This window comes from Macaca nemestrina, chromosome 17 (genome assembly GCF_043159975.1).
Source record: "Macaca nemestrina isolate mMacNem1 chromosome 17, mMacNem.hap1, whole genome shotgun sequence".
In the NCBI taxonomy this organism is placed as follows: Eukaryota; Metazoa; Chordata; class Mammalia; order Primates; family Cercopithecidae; genus Macaca; species Macaca nemestrina.
In genome coordinates this window covers 82,017,905-82,035,025 of record NC_092141.1, presented here as the reverse complement: position 1 = coordinate 82,035,025, position 17,121 = coordinate 82,017,905, and the positions used below count along the sequence as shown (strand labels likewise).

General features: G+C 46.3%; 1 protein-coding gene across 2 annotated transcripts in view; it reads left to right on the top strand.

Moving 5' to 3' along the window:
* The window catches only part of LOC105469096 (solute carrier family 39 member 11), a 565,539-nt gene that overhangs the window by 76,630 nt on the left and 471,788 nt on the right, over positions 1–17,121 (top strand). The window contains exon 2 of one of the 2 annotated variants that reach the window (XM_071083523.1): positions 2,085–2,195. The exons of the other annotated variant lie outside the window; for it this stretch is intronic. The gene's annotated coding sequence lies outside the window, so the exon portion shown is untranslated. The remainder of the gene's footprint in view (positions 1–2,084; positions 2,196–17,121) is intronic. 2 annotated transcript variants of the gene reach the window in all.

Sequence of the window (17,121 nt, the reverse complement as noted above, 5' to 3'; positions counted from 1 at the left end):
CATAAGCCTCCTGGGGCTACCCAGACACTAAACAGTACCTGCTCACAGCAGGGACCAGTGCTGCAAGTGTCCCGTCTGGTATGGCCTTCTGCCTCATGTGACGATGGTGGGGGACCGAGCCAGATGGTTCACTCTGGTGATTCTAATGTTAACTACCCAGTCTTTTTTTTTTTTTTTTCGTTTTTAACAATGCTGCTAGGAAACCTCTACTGTTGTTCAGCATGGCACACTAGCAAAAAGGCAAAAGGTCTTTCTTGCACTCTGTGGCTGAAATAATAAAGAGCAGCTGTAAGTGGTGGGGCAGATGGCGTGAGCCCTGGCAGCTGGGGACTGCTTGTCTTCATTAGTGTCACTGGCAGACAGCTTCCCCTTCGACATGGGGTGGGCCCGCAGGTCACCCAGCTGGTTCTCTCTAGAAGCCTGTTGGGTATCAGTGTGGCCTTGTTTTCAAGGCTTTTTTTTCTTTCTTTCTTTTAGACAGGGCCTCGCTCTGTCACCCAAGCTGGAGTGCAGTGGTGTGACCTCAGCTCATTGCAGCCTCCACCTGCAGGGATCAAGCGATTCTCCTGCCTCAGCCTCTTGAGTAGCTGAGACTACACGTGTATGCCACCACGCCCGGCTAATTTTCTAATTTTATGTAGAAACAGGGTTTTCCTATGTTGCCCAGACTGGTTTCAAACTCCTGGGCTCAAGTGATCCTCCCTCCTTGGCCTCCCAAAGTGCTAGGAGTACAGACATGAGCCACTGTGCCATGCCAACCATGGCTTTCAAGACTTTAACAAACTCCTGGCAAGCACGAGCTCCCTCACGTCTCCTTTTGGCTCTTGTTTCCATGAGCATGTCTTCTTTGTCTAAGCCAATGGTTCTTGACTGGGGGCTGTTTGGCCCCTTAGGAGACATCGGGCAATGTCTGGAGACATTCTTGGCTGTCACAACTGGGAGGAGGTGCAATAACAGGTGCATCTAGTAGGCAGAGGCCAGGGATGCTGTTAAACATCCCACCGTGCGCAGGACAGCCCCACAGCAAGGAATGTGCCAGTGCAGAATGCCAGTGGCGCTGAGGTTGAGAAATCCCGGCCTAGTAAGCAAAGCAACCACTAGATTCAAAATGTTCTGGACTGCTGCATTCTGTTTCTTGAAATCTGGAGAAGAGAATGAAGAGAGGAAATAAAATGACTCTTTAGGCTTCTTGCAGTGTGGTGTTGTAAATGGTCATAAAAAGCTATAATTCACTTGGCACCAATTTTGGACGCTTTCTTCTGATATTGAAACAGTAAAAAAAAAATAGCACATGCACAGACTCACGGATGCTGAAGGAACAAATTTTATCTAATAACCCTATGTTTCTCACACCTGATGGGCACAGGAATTTCCCGGGAATCAGGTTGAAATGCGGGTTCTCATTCATCAGGTCAAGGTGGAGCTTGAGATTTGAGATTCTACTTTTTTTTTTTTTTTTTTTTTTTGGTGAGACGGAGTCTCACTCTGTTGCCCAGACTGGAGTGCAGTGACACAATTTTGGCTCACTGCAACCTCTACCCCCCAGGTTCAAACAATTCTCCTGCCTCAGCCTCCTGAGTAGCTGGGGTGACAGGCTCCTGCCACCACACCTGGCTAATTTTTGTATGTTAGTAGAGATGAGGTTTCACCATGTTGGCCAGACCAGTCTCAAAATCCTGACCTCAAGTGATCCACCCACCTTGGCCTCCCAAAGTGCTGGGATTATGCACGCGAGCCACTACACCCAGCCAAGATTCTACATCTTTTTTTTTCTTTTTTGAGACAGGGTCGGGTCTTGCTCTGTCGCCCAGGCTGGAACGCAGTGATGTGATCACAGCTCACTGAAACCTCCACCTCCCAGGCTCAAGCCGTCCTTTCACCTCAGCCTCCCAAAGTGCTGGGATTAAAAGTATGAGCCATCACACCCTGTTAGATTTTGCATCTTTAACAGGCTCCTGGGTGGTGCCTACCTTGCAAGCCCAGGGACTACACATTGAGTAGCAAGGTAGTAAACTGACCTTTGGCTTTCTTTCATGTACAGTGTGGTGTAGAGTGACCACCTCATTTTTGTTTTGTTTGCCCAGAACTGTTCCGGTTAACACCAAAAGTCCCACATCCCTGGAAACCCCTCAGTCCTGAGTAAACCAGAACGGATGATTACCCTATCAAGCCCCACAGTATCCCCACGTGGCCAGGTAAGATTGGACCTAGTGAGCTTCTTTTCATAAGAAAGGCTCTGAGACCCGGTGCAGTAGAAATGCAAAGATGTTTGATTTACTCAGTTACGGTAAATTTCTCTCCTATTCTGGGAATGAAAACAGGTATGATGTTACGTACTCCACTGCCTAACATTGGGGCATATTTTCTATCACCAGGAGGGTAGTGTTTCTTGTCCTCCACCTGTGATTCCCGTTCTCCACCAACAGATTTCTCAACTCCAGTCTTTTTTTTTTTTTTTGAGACGGAGTCTCGCTCTGTCATCCAGGCTGGAGTGCAATGGCATGATCTCGGCTCACTGCAACCTCCAACTCCCGGGTTCAAGCAATTCTTCTGTCTCAGCCTCCCAAGTAGCTGGGATTACAGGCACATGTCACCACGCCTGGCTAATTTTTATATTTTCAGTAGAGACAGGGTTTCACCATATTGATCAGTCTGGTCTGGAACTCCTGACCTCAGGTGATCCACCTGCCCTCGGCCTCCCAAAGTGCTGGATTGCAGGCATGAGCCACAGTGCCCGGCCTCAGCTCCAATCTTTTCTTGCCCCATCCCTGTTGCCCACTGTGTCCAGATTCTTCCCCAACCCCTCCTTTGAGCAGGCCACGCCCCTACCCTAAAACTTTCATTATTTTCAGACTAATATAGTTCCTGAGGTTTTTGTCCTTAAGGGAATAAGTTTTGTAATGAGTAGAAAAAAGTAAGAGATATTTTTAACTCTTAGGTAACTGATACTCTCTCAAGGGTGAAAAATATATATAAATCATTTTTTAAAAAAGTTTCAAGATTTTATATAATTAAGGGCTACAATGTTAGGTCCATAGGGTCTGTGTGGATATGGATTTGCAGATGAATTAGAGTGGAATCAGTAGGCATACCATCTAAAACTCCTTTCTACATGGCTTGGCCAGTTCCCGTGTGGTTGGCCAAACACTCCAGGTTAATTCCTTTTTCCTTGTTTTGGAGACAGTCTTGCTCTGTCGCCCAGGCTGGAGAAAAGTGGAATGATCTCAGCTCACTGCAACCTCCACCTCCTGGGTTCAAGCAATTATTGTGTCTCAGCCTCCCCAGTAGCTGAGATTACAGGCACATGCCACCACGTCCAGCTAATTTTTTATATTTTTAGTAGAGATGGGGTTTCACCATGTTGCTCAGACTGGTCTTGACCTCCTGAGCTCAGGCAATCTGCCCATCTCAGCCTCCCAAAGCACTAGGATTACAGGTGTGAGCCACCATGCCTGGTCCACTCCTGGTTAATTTCTTTTGCTTGTTTTTTTTCTTATTTTTCTTTTTTCACTCCTGGTTAATTTCTACCTCTGCGCCATTGTTTAAACCAGTCTCCCCATCAAGGATGTCCTGTAACCTTTCCTTTCAGCCTACCCACATCCTTCACTTCCTGTAAGGATCTTGCCCTCACTCCACCAGTCCCCCTCACTATTTCAGCACAATAACCACAATCCTGCCCAGCAAAGGCTCAAAGATGGGAAGCCTCTTCAAGAGAAGAGAATGAATAAACGTTAGGGAGAGGAGATCATCTCAGGTTGAGCACCCACCAGGTCTCCTGCCAGCCTAATCACCTAACATCTCTCCAGCCTCCTAGAACAGCAGCTCCACTTACTTTCTTGATTAATTTTGGACTTTGATGTTGTTGTGAGATCATGTACCAGAAGTCTTGCCTAAGAGTGTGCCCTGTAAAAATTAATTGTCTTTGAAAAAAGTGGGTCGCCGTTCATTTATTTGACAAATGCGTATTAAGTGTCTTCGCTGTTCACCAGAGGGATAATATACGTACATTGTATTCCTCTTTAGGGCTGAGAAACCTAATTGGTATATGTATTAGTTTGTTCTCACACTGCTATAAAGCACTACCTGAAACTGGGTAATTTATGAAGAAAAGAGGTTTAATTGATTCACAATTCCACAGGCTTAACAGGAAGCATGACCGGGAGGCCTCAGGAAACTTACAATCATGGCAGTAGGCAAAGGGGAAGCAAGCACCTTCTTCACATGGCAGCAGGAGAGAGACTGAAGTGGGAGGTGCTATATTCCGTCAACCAACCAGATCTCATGAGAACGGCAAGGGAGAAAGCCTCCCCCTTGATCCAATGACTTTCCACCAGGCTCCTCCATCAACATGTGGGGATTACGATTTGACATGAGATTTCAGTGGGGACACACCGCCAAACCATATCAGTATATATGTTAGAACAGCAATGGGCAAGGATTGCGAGCTGCTTGTGTAGTTAACTGTTTTGCAAGGACATACTGACATTATTGTTTTCCTTGTTTCTCAAAGCCAAGGACAGTATGTATCATTTATTCTTTACCCCCTGCAGCAGTGACTTCCAACTTTGGGTTCCCAAGTTTGACGGGGCTGCTGGTATCATGTCAATAAATTATTAATATTTCTAAATGCTGAATGAAGCAAACGCAAATGATAATTCAGTTTCTTTGCTTTTGGCTGGAGTGACAGCCTCTCAGTTTTGGAGTCCTGGTATTTCACACTGATCTGAAGCTCTGATTGGTAGCAATATCAGTGTGTTTTTGATAAATATAAGATGGGGAAAAGAATGAATTATTTGCTAATATAGTTTGCTTGACTAAACTCTTTCAAACCATTTTTTTGTAGGGGGCTGTATTAGTTTGTTTACTGTTGCTTATAACAGAGTAGCAGAAACTGAATAATTTATAAAGAAAATGAATTTATTCCTTATAGTTATGGAGGCTAAGAACACAAAGGTCAAGGGGCAGCATCTGGCGAGGGCCTTCTTGCTGGTGGGGACTCTGCAGAATCCCAAAGTGGTGCAGGTTATTACATGGCTAGGGGCTGGGTGTGCTAGCTCGAATCTCTCTTCCTCTTCTCGTAAAGTCACCAGTTCCCCTCCCATGATAACCCATTAATCTATGAATCCCTTATGATCCAGTCAACTTTTTTCTTTTTTTGAGATAGGGTCTCATTCGGTGCCCAGGCTGGCATGCAGTGGCATGACCTTGGCTCCCTGCAGCCTCAACCTCCCAGGCTTAAGCCATCCTCCCATCTCAGCCTCCCAGGTAGCTGGGACTACAGGCACATGTCATCACGCCTGGCAAATTTTTGTATTTTTTGTAGACACAGGGTTTTGCCATGTTGCCCAGACTGGTTTCAAATTCCTGGGCTCAAGTAATCCTTCTGCCTTGACCTCCCAAAGTGTTGAGATTATAGGCATGAGCCACCATGCCCAGCCCCAATCAACTTTTAAAGGCCCCACCTCTCAATTCTGGTACATTGGGGATTGAGTTACAACATGAGTTTTGGAGGGCATATTAAAACCACAGCAGTCAAGTTAGAGCAAGAATAATAGCTGGCTTACATGCTAGGTGCTTGTTAAAAGCAACATCAGTGCTTGTTAAAATTAATACAGAATGAATTTGGTATTAAAATGGACTAGAAGGTGCTTGCCCACTATGGCTATGGAAAGTTCTGGAAGAACTCAGTGTAGCCTTCTCAACCTCAGAAGCAGGCACCTTGGGAGACAACATTCTAATGTCCAAGTGCCAGGTGGCTCCCTGATGGCAGCTTTGGGTACATGTCAGGGCCCCTGTGGGAAGTCCCACTTTCTACCCTTTTCTGGGGCTGGAGGGAGGGAAAAAGGGGCCCTTGGCTTAGACACTTTGCCCTGAACCTGTGGTTTCCTGGAAGCATCCAGGTAGCATTTAGGAAGGCAGAGGGACAGAGTCGCTGGCGGGTGGTGAGAGTCCATGGGTCTGTAGGCCCCGCACGGCTCAGATGTTCTGTCAAAGCCCAGGCCTCGTCAACCATCTGTCTGTGAAACTGATAGGGAAGAGACATGAATCGCAGAGTGAGAGGCTGGCCTGGTGGTGAAGGCAGAACCCAGGGGCTCGGAGGAGGACCCTGTGCTTGTAGGAAGAAGGGTGGGAGGGAGCAAAGGAGGGAGCTTCCTTAGGCCTTTGGTTCTCATCACATGGAGACAACCTCATTCTGCAGCTGGCCTGTTGAAGAGCTAATGAGGTGAGGAAAATTCTTGGGAAATGATGGATTAAAACAAACCGTGGAAACCTTCAATGGAAACTGGCTTTCCAAAGAGTTGGATGTGGATATAAACTGGCTTTCCAAAGAGTTAGGTGGCTGTGGATATAAACACAGAGTTTATCTTATTGTTTGAGAGTCGTGTGTTAAAAATTAGGAGCCCTGGGTTTTGTGACTGTGTTTTGATACCTACTTTAGGTCTTATTGTTTAAGCTCAATGAGCCTTACTTTCTGTGTTCAACCTTTTTTTATACCTTATTAAAATATACTTAAATTATAAAAGGAAGGTAACATTACAGAAAGAGGGGGAAAACCTACGCTCTTATCACCCAATGCCCCAACTACTTTAAATTATTAGGAGTTCCCTGCCGGTCTTCTGTGATTTGCATATTACTTTTTTTTTAAACCATTGCAAGGATCATGTGGCATATATTTTTGTATACTGCTTTTTTCACAAGCTTGATATCATAAATATTTCCTATAGTTCTATGATGTTTATCGTTTAGCAAATGGCATAAAAGTCCATTGCACAAATGGGTGCAGCACACCAACATGGCACATGTATACATATGTAACAAACCTGCATGTTGTGCACATGTACCCTAGAACTTAAAGTATATAAAAAAAAAAAAAAAGTCCATTGCACTCACGCTCTGTAGTTTAACCTTTATTGAGTGTTAAGATGATCAGTATCTTTTTTCCCCTTATATTTTGAATAGTTTTATTAAGCAAGTTCCTGGGAAATCATATTGATGGGTCAACATCCACCCTACTCTAGTGGGAGTAGAGGGCACAGGGCAATTTGTAGGGTGCCATCATTTAATTAGACAAATGATTTTTTGAGTGCCTTTAATGTGTGAGGCTTTGACTTTCTGTGTGCGTTATTGTATGTTACAGGGTCCGATTGAGGTTTCCTGAGTATGTGGCAAGCCTGTGAAGCCTTGCTGATTAGGATGACTTTAGGTAAAAGACCAGTGTGAATCTGCGTAAAGTCTCAGTGACATATTATTTTAAAATAATTGCAGAAATCTCACCATGAAATGGCTATAGTATTCACAACTCTCTCTCTCGATGTGTCAAGACGTGGGCAGGGAACTTCAGTTGTTTGTCAGAGGATGCACCTGGGAAGTCCTTGAAGCATTTTTTTTTTTTTTTTTTTTTGAGACAGAGTCTCGCTCTGTCGCCCGGGCTGGAGTGCAGTGGCGTGATCTCGGCTCACTGTAACCTCTGCCTCCCGGGTTCACACCATTCTCCTGCCTCAGGCTCTGGAGTAGCTGGGACTACAGGCGCCCACCACCACGCCCGGCTAATTTTTTGTATTTTTAGTAGAGACGGGGTTTCACCGTGTTAGCCAAGATGGTCTCAATCTCCTGACGTCGTGATCCGCCCGCCTCGGCCTCCCAAAGTGCTGGGATTATAGGCGTGAGCTACCGCGCCCGGCCCGTCCCTGAAGCATTTTTATTGGCTTTGGTATTCTGACTTGTTTCCCTGTAGTTTTGCTTATAATAATCATTTTCGCGGTTGAGCTGCAAAGCTATGACTCAAATCCGGGCAGCCTAGGGTGATTAGGGGCTCATCAATGTGTGGAACATGGGAGAATGGGGCCAAGAGGAGATCTGGGTGCTTCCATCTGTGAAGTGAGGGGCTTGGACCAGATGCCCTTGGAGGTTCTTCCCAGCTCTAAATTCCCCGGTGGAAGTGACAGTGACTTTTAGCATCAGATTAGTTTGCTAAGGTTGCCTTAGCAAAGTCCTACACGCAAGATGACTTAGACAGCGGACATTTGTTGTCTCTCTTGTGATTCAGGAGGCCAGAAGTCGGAAACCAAGGTGTCATGTGGCTTGTTTCCTTCTGAGGACTGTGAGGGAAGGACATGTCCAGGCTTCTCTTTTTTTTTTTTTTTTTTTTTTTTTAATAGGGTCTTACTCTGTCACCCAGGCTGGAGTGCAGTGGCACAATTGTGGCTCACTACAGCCTCCTTCTCCTGAGGCTAAAGTGATCCTCCTACCTCGGCCTCCTGAGTGCACCACTACATCCAGCTAATTTTTTTGATTTTTTTTTCTTAAGTAGAGATGGGGTCTTGCTATATTGCTCAGGCTGGTCTTGAAGTCCTGGGCTCAAAGATCCTCCCACCTCAGCCTCCTAAAGTGCTGGGATTACAGACATAGCTACCATGCCTAGCTTTTCTTCTTGGCTAGTAGATGGCCATTTTCTTTCTCTGTCTCTTCATATTGTCTTCTCTTAATGCATATCTGTGTCCAAATTTCAAATTTTATCTTTTTTTTTTTTTTTTCTGAGACAGAATCTTGCTCTGTCACCCAGGCTGGAGTGCAGTGGCATGATCTCGGCTCACTGCAAGCTCCGCCTCCCGGGTTCCCGCCATTCTCCTGCCTCAGCCTCCCCAGTAGCTGGGACTACAGGCACCTGCCACCACGCCCGGCTAATTTTTTGTATTTTTAGTAGAGATGTGGTTTCACTGTTAGCCAAGATGGTCTCGATCTCCTGACCTTAAGATCTGCCCGCCTCAGCCTCCCAAAGTGCTGGGATTACAGGCGTGAGCCATCGTGCCTGGCCTGTATTTAAAATTAAGTATACAACAGAATACCTTAAATTGGATGAGGCCTTGGTTCTAGATTCACAGCTGTACCCTTCCAGTCTGGGATCTGGCACTGCTTCACTGAGGCAATAAATCAGAAACTTCAGAGCCTTTAGCTGAGAAAGAGACCTTGGAGCGTCCCTGGTCCAACTCTTCTATTTTTCAGAACCAGAGAGGAGAAGGTTGCCCAGCGAGTTACTGTCAAAATCTGGGCTTAAACTGCCATGCCCTGGTTTCTTGTCACATACCTGTGTGCTTCTGCCTTTGTGGCTTTCTGTCACTGCTGCTGCTGCCGCGGCTGCCCTAGGGAAGAAGCCGGCAGGTCCTAGAGTCTGAGGGCATCCACGGCTTAAGTGACGAATGCTTCCCTGAATGCCCACACGAGTGCTGTTGTTGACAAACCCACAGACCCAAACGAAGGTTTTGCTGAGCAAGAACTCAGGCTTCTGAGAAGGCTTTTCAGCTAAGAGATATTTTACTATTGTTTGTTTGTTTGTTTGCTTCTTTTGAGACAGGGTCGCTCTCTGTCACCCAGGCTGGAGTGCAGTGGCGAGATGTTTGCTCACTCTGCCTCCTGGGTTCAAGCCATCTTCCTGCCTCAGTCTCCAGAGTAACTGGGATTACAGGCACCCGCCACCACACCCAGCTAATTTTTGTATTTTTAGTAGAGACCACCATGTTGGGGTAAGATGGCCTGGAACTCCTGACCTCAAGTGATTCGCCTGCCTTGTCCTCCCAAAGTGCTGGTATTATAGGATCACTTGAACCCAGGAGGTAGAGGTTGCAGTGAGCCAAGATTGCACCACTACACTCCAGGCTGGGTGACAGAGAAAGACTCAGTCTTAAAAAATAACAACAACAAAAACAACACACACACACACACGCACAATACTACAAAAGACCACAAACTGGGCGGCTCAAAGCTACAGAAATTTATTCTCTTATAGCTCTAGAGTCCAGAAGTCTAAAATCAAGGTATTGTCAGGGTCACGGTCTCTCTGAAGGCTCCGGGGGAGGATACTTGCCTCTTCTGGCTTCTGGTGGCTCCCAGCTTTCCTTTGCTTGTGGCTGCTTCACTCCAATCCCATTTCTTTTTTTTTTTTTTCTGAGATAGTGTCTCACTCTGTCGCCCAGGTTGGAGTGCAGTGGCTTGATCTTGGTTCACTGCAAGCTCTGCCTCCCGGGTTCATGCCATTCTCCTACCTCAGCCTCCTGAGTAGCTGGGACTACAGGCGCCCGCTGCCACACTCGGCTAATTTTTTGTATTTTTAGTAGAGACGGGGTTTCACCATGTTAGCTAGGATGGTCTCGATCTCCTGACCTCATGATCCACCCGCCTCGGCCTCCCAAAGTGCTGGGATTACAGGCGTGAGCCACCACGCCCGGCCTCCAATCTCTATTTCTGTGTTGCAATGGCCTTCTCTTCTTCTTTGTGTCCCTGATTTCTCTCCTTTGGTCTCTTACAAGCACATATGTCATTGAATTTACAATTTACCTGGTTAATCCAGGATGATCCCATATTGAGATTTTTTATTTTTTATTTTTTAAATTATTTTTTATTTTTTTGAGACTGAGTCTCGAACTGTCACCCAGGCTGGAGTGCAGTGGCGCAATCTTGACTCACTGCAATCTCCGCCTCCCGGATTCAAGCGATTCTTCTGCCTCAGTCTCCTGAGTACCTGGGACTATAGGCACCAGCCATCATGCCTGGCAGACTTTTGTATTTTTGGTAGAGATGGGGTTTCACCATGTTGGCCGGGCTGGTCTTGAACTCCTGGCCTCAAGTGATCCGTCCCCTTCGGCCTCCCAAAGTGCTGGGATTACAGGCATGAGCCACCACACCGGGCCCCATCTCAAGATTTTTAATTACCTCTGCAAAGGCTTTTAATGAATGCAACGTTACATTCACAGACAGGGACTGGGATTTGAATGTCTCTTTTTGGGGCCCCTATTCAACTCCTATGCAGGACTTCTCAAGCGACCTGGCATAGCAGCCATACATTTCTAGCTCCAGCCTTGTTCCCATCCAGAGCTGTCTGATGGGGTCTGGAGAACCCCGGGGCCTCTCTTGACTGTGGGCAGTTGAGGGACCAGCTCGCCCCTTGTTCTCTGCATCTATGGGAGGTGCTCTTCACTCTTTTCCAGGAGTTCTCCTTCCCATCATCCCACCTCTGAAGGCTCCTGGCTTGCTGGTCTCATCCCCTGGGGTGATGGTAACAGCAAGAGACCACCCTCCTCGCTGGGAAGGCTCACCCACCTCTTTCCCTGACCCTATCATCAGCCCTCTGTGAGCCTCAGCGAATTCACATGGGATGAGATTTGTTTCTGCTCCCACTCTGAGAGAGGAATTAAGTTTCTTGGAATCCGGTTCCTTCCCCATTCCCTGGGGCCTTTTGGGATCTGTGTAGACCTCTAAAGAACTCTCACTTTTTGAGGACTCATCCTATATTGCAACAATCATGTTAAAATGCTCCCACATCACACATTAAGTGCTTTTATTCCTTATACAAGAATCAGAAAGATTTTTATAATTTTGCTTTTGAAAGTATTTGGCCCCTAAGCATATTTGATTTACGATTGACTGCAATTTCTTGGCCATCATTGTGTATACTTAGGAATTCTCTTGAAGTCAGAAAAGCTAAGCCTTAGACTGCTTTTTGAATGTAATTAAATTTTTTTCTTTCTCTTTTTAATGACCCAGCAACCAATGATGAGAATGTAATTAAATTTTTTATGAATACCAAAGTCAGCACTTAAAAGGTTTTATAGACATTTAGTTAAATATTACGTTTAGGCCGGGTGCGGTGGCTCAAGCCTGTAATCCCAGCACTTTGGGAGGCCGAGACGGGCGGATCATGAGGTCAGGAGATCGAGACCATCCTGGCTAACACAGTGAAACCCCGTCTCTACTAAAAAAATACAAAAAACTAGCCGGGCGAGGTGGCGGGTGCCTATAGTCCCAGCTACTTGAGAGGCTGAGGCAGGAGAATGGTGTAAATCCGGGAGGCGGAGCTTGCAGTGAGCTGAGATCCCCCCACTGCACTCCAGCCTGGGCGACAGAGTGAGACTCCGTCTCAACAACAACAACAACAACAACAACAAAGTGTTATGTTTAGATTTCTACAGTTTTTTTTCCTTTTGAGCCAATATCTATGTACGTTTAGATTTCTACAGTTGTTTTACCTTTTGAGCCAATATCTATTTTTTTAATTCTTTTTTTAAAAATTAAATTTATTTAGCTGGATGTAGTGGTTCACACCTGTAATCCCAGCACTTTGGGAGGTTGAAGCGGGCAGATCACTTGAGGTCAGGAGTTTGAGACCAGCCTGGGCAACATGATGAGACCTCGTCTCTATCAAAAATACAAAAATTAGCTGGGCGTGGTGGCGGGCACCTGTAGTCCCAGCTACTTGGGAGGCTGAGGCAGGAGAATTGCTTGAACCTGGGAGGTGGAGGTTGCAGTGCGCCGAGATTGTGCCACTGCGCTACAGCCTGGGCGACGGAGTGAGACTCCATCTCAAAAAAAAAAAAAAAAAATTAATTAATTAATTTTTAAGACAAGGTTTCACTCTACTGCCTAGGCTGGAGTGCAGAGATGTGATCATAGCTCACTGCAGCCTCTATCTTTTTTTTTCTTTTTTTTGAGTTTCGCTCTTGTTGCCCAGGCTGGAGTGCAATGGCGCAAACTTGGCTCACGATGGCGCAAACTTGGCTCAAGACAACCTCCGCCTCCTGGGTTCAAGTGATTCTCCTGCCTCAGCCTCCGGAGTAACTGGGATTACAGGCATGCACCACCACGCCCGGCTAATTTTGTATTTCTAGTAGAGATGGGTTTTCTTCATGTTGGTCAGCCTGGTCTCGAACTCCCAGCCTCTATCTTTTGGGTTCAAGTGATCCTCCCACCTCAGCCGCTCAAGTAGCTTGGACTGCAGGTGTGCACCATCATACTAGGCTAATTTTTAAAATTTTGGTAGATGTGGGATCTCACTATTTTGCCCAGGCTGATCTTGAGCTCCTGGCCTCAAGCAATCCTCCCATCTCGACCTCTCAAAGCTCTGGGAATACAGGCATGAGCTACCATAGCCATCCCATTTAAAAAGCATTTTAACCGTTCCTCACACCCGAGAGCTTAGAGACTTCAGATACTTGTCCGCTAGTTTCTGATTGCTGAGAAGATGGTTTTGCCTTCTTTCTCACCTAGCTTCTCATTCCACTGGGAATTGAAATTTCTCCTTCCCAAATCCCAGGCTTCCCCCACAGGATGTCCAACCCCCACTCCCAGACACCTGGAGTTTCTGCTGCTTCCTTCCCTGGACTGGCTTAGATCAGAGCTTCCCACTCTGGCTGTGGGTATTGTATGTTTTGCATTTTGCTTTCCCTCCATACAGAAACTTCTACTTCTGAACCTCTCTGTGATGTTTTTTTTTTTTCTGAATAATCAACCCTGGCTGATTTTCCCATTTTGACATTGTGGCCTTCATTCTGGGCCTGCCACATCAGCCCAGGGATGTGATGCGCTTCATGAGCCTGTGGCTTGTGCAGTCACACGGGGCCTCATGTGCAGAAGCAACTGGGCTTGTTTAATGCTCTGCTGTCATGTCTTGAGATTGCTGATAATTTTATCTTTGAACTTGTGTTTTGTAAGCAAAGTTCAACGAAACAATAGAGTCTCCACATTGCCAGGGGAGGGATATGGAAGAAAGGAAAAGACATTATATTCTAGATCCTTTAATGGCATTTTCCCCTACTTTTTGAACCAGGGCTTCCCATTTTCCTTTTGCACCAGGTCCTGCAAATTATATAGCTGGTCCTACCTAGTCACGACAGTGAATGAGGACCCAGTATGGACCCTGGTGGTTCACAACTTCACCGGAGAAGGTGTCTGTGAGATGAGATGCTTCCAGCCAAAAGGAAGCGCGTTTTTCATGGCGGCTGGAACAACTGATCCCAAACGTGGTAGCTTGAAACAATACAAATTTATTATCTTGTATAGTTCTGGAGGTCAGAAGTCCTACACATCGAGATGTCCCAAGGCTGCACTCCTTCTGGAGGCCTTAGGACAGAGCCCACTTCTTTGTCTTGTCCAGCCCACATTCCTTGGCTCTTGACTGCATCTCTCCTACCTCTGTTTCCCTTGTCATTGAATCACCTCCTCTTAGTCTGACTCTGCTGCCTCCCTCTTTGTCTCTTTTTTTTTCTTTTTCTTTTCTTTTTTTTTTTGAGATAGAGTCTCGCTGTGTTGCCCAGGCTGGAGTGCAGTGGTGCGATCTTGGCTCGTGCGATCTTGGCTCACGCAATCTCTGCCTCCCAGGTTCAAACGATTCTCATGCCTCAGCCTCCCAAGCAGCTAGCACTACAGGTTCATGCTACCATGCCCGGCTAATTTTTTGTATTTTTAGTAGAGGCAGGGTTCAGCATGTTGCCCAGGCTGGTCCCAAACTCCTGGCCTCAAGTGATCCACTGGCCTTAGCCTCCCAAAGTGCGGGGATTACAGCAGTTAAGCCACCTCGCCCGGCCCTCTTTCTCCTTATAAGGACCCTTGTGACTGATTATGTGGGCCCGCCCAGATAATCCAGGATGATCTCCTATCTCAAGATGCTGAGTCACATCAGCAAAGATGCTTTTGCCCTGTAAGGTGACATTTTCACAGGTTTCAGGGATTAGGACATGGACGTCTTTAGGGGAAGGGAGGGGGTATGGTTCTGTCCAGCAGAGGAAGTTGTTTTCCTGCTTAAATCTCTAAACATTCACCCAGGACACATCCAGGTTTTGTGGATTCTGAAACTTATACAATTTTGAAGGTCTTCTTTAAGAAAAAGTAAGAAATGTAGGTAGGAAAATGAGTATTACTTTAGAATGAGAAAGAAATCACAAATACCCAGACTTTAGATTTGGGTCCTTTTCTTCTGAGATCTCTTTTGACAATTTATCAGCAGAGTTTACATTGATATGTAACTGGTCTCCTCCCCATCGGGAACACTCTCCGCTCCCAGCAACCCACTTGCACGTGAAGGCGCTGGGCCTGGCTGTGCTGAAACGCGTGACCAGTTCTTCTCTCCTGTTGATTTGTCCTCACTAGCTAGAGTGACTCACTGGCTTCCAGCAGTGGAAGGCATGGCTGTATTATGAGGAATAAGAAAAGGAAAGAGGCAGTTTAACAATATAATAGCTTTGATAATAAGCCTTAGTTTATAATGCAGAATTGATCCAATGCCCCAAGCTTCTAGACTGGAAGCTTTATGAAGCCACGGTTGCGTCTGCCTCGTCTCCTGGTGTGTACCCAGTGACCCAGACGTGCCTCTGGCACAGTGAGTGTGTGGTGAACATTTGCTGAGTGACTGAATGAATGAACAGGTCATTTACATGATCCATGCAATTGTGAACGAATAGGCTCAAAATAGAACTTAATTCTTCAGCAATTTCTCTTCGTAAGCCTATCAAAATGGCCTCCACAGAATTGCTTAATATGAGATGCCAGAAGAGATGTTTGAAGCAACAAATGTAGAAAAATGAGAAAGACTGATTTATGCTGATTATCATCTCAGAGACAGAGATGATTTCATATTCTGTCAGTGGTGGGGTTTTTTTTTTTTTTTTTTGTCTAATAATTGGATATCTTATTAAGCTGGCAGTCAAGAAAGCTTGGTTTTGCATTTTGAATACGTGTCACAAGTCCAGGTGCGGTGGCTCACACCTGTAATCCCACCCTTTGCGAGGCCGAGGTGGGTGGATCACCTGAGGTCAGGAGTTCAAGACCGATCTGGCCAACATGGCGAAACCCTGTCTCTACTAAAAATACAAAAATGAGCTGGGCGTGGTGGCGTGCATCTGTAATCCCAGCTACTTGATAGACTGAGGCAGGAGAATTGCTTGAACTCAGGAGGTGGAGGTTGCAGTAAGCGGAGATTGCGCCACTGCCCTCCAGCCTGGGTGACAGAGTGAGACTCCACCTCAAAAAAAAAAAAAAACACAACAAACACACACACACACACACACACACACACATACACAATAAAACAAAAAAACAAGAAACAAAAACAAAAAACAAAATGGAAAAAACCTATCACAAAACCAGAAACGTTGCTCCCAACAATAGATGTGCATAAAGTCAGTGAAAGCTTTACTGTTGTGCCTCCCTTGAGCATGTGTGGTGCAGGTTTGGATTCAAACATTAGACAAAGGTAAGGAGGGACTGGATTGGTGACGTGGTTTCTCCTTCAAGCCTCTAGGCAGCATTTCCTTGTACTAGGCTCAGAAAAGTGGTGCCAAGTGGCTATTGGCTGCCCTGGATGGTGCTTACATAAGAGGCTGGTTAGAACTTCCTGTTCAGAGGCCGGGCACAGTGGCTCACGCCTGTAATTCCAGCACTTTGGGAGGCCAAGGTGGGCAGCTCGCTTGAGTCCAGGAGTTCAAGACCAGCCTGGTCAACCTGGTGAAACCCCATCTCTACTAAAAATTCAAAACTTATGCTGTTGGGCGCCTGTAATCCCAGCTCCTCAGGAGGCTGAGGCAGGAGAATCACTTGAACCTGGGAGACGGAGGCTGCAGTGAGCCGAGCTTGTGCCACTGTACTCCAGCCTGGGTGACAGATCGAGCCTCTGTCTAAAAAGAAAAAAAAGATAAGACTTATGTGTCAGATCGACTTACTCTTTAAATAAATCTTGAACGGCTACTGTGTACCATGCACTGGGGATACAGTAATGCAAAAGGCAGACATGGTAGTGCTCTCATGGAGCTTGCATTTGGGGGGACCAAACAAACAAACAAACAGGATTGCCAGACATCAAGATGTGCCAGGAAGAAAATAAAGAACGGCTTGGATGATCTACATTAGATTGGATATTCCAGGAAGGCCTCTTGGAAAGGGTGACATGGGAGCTGAGATCCAAATAACAGAGGACCCAGACAGATGAAAATTTGGGAGACAGGCAAAGGGTGCAGGAAGTGCAAAGGCCCTGAGGCAGGAGTGTGCTTGGTGTTCTAGGAGAAGGCAGATCAGCCAGGATGAAGCAGGGTGAGGAAGGGGTTTGGAGTGATTCTGGTGTTCCCAAGGCCACCAGCCTTGGGAACATCAAGGGCAGTGTGGAGCTCTCAGAGAGTTTGCCATAGTAGACTGGCATGAATGTATTTTTGTCCTTTTCTTTGTTTGCTGGAGACAGAGTCACCGTCTGTTGCCTGGGCTAGAGTGCAGTGGCACAATCTTGACTCACTGCAACCTCCGCCTCCCAGGTTCAAGGGATTCTCCTGCCTCAGCCTCCTGAGTAGCTGAGACTACAGGCATGTG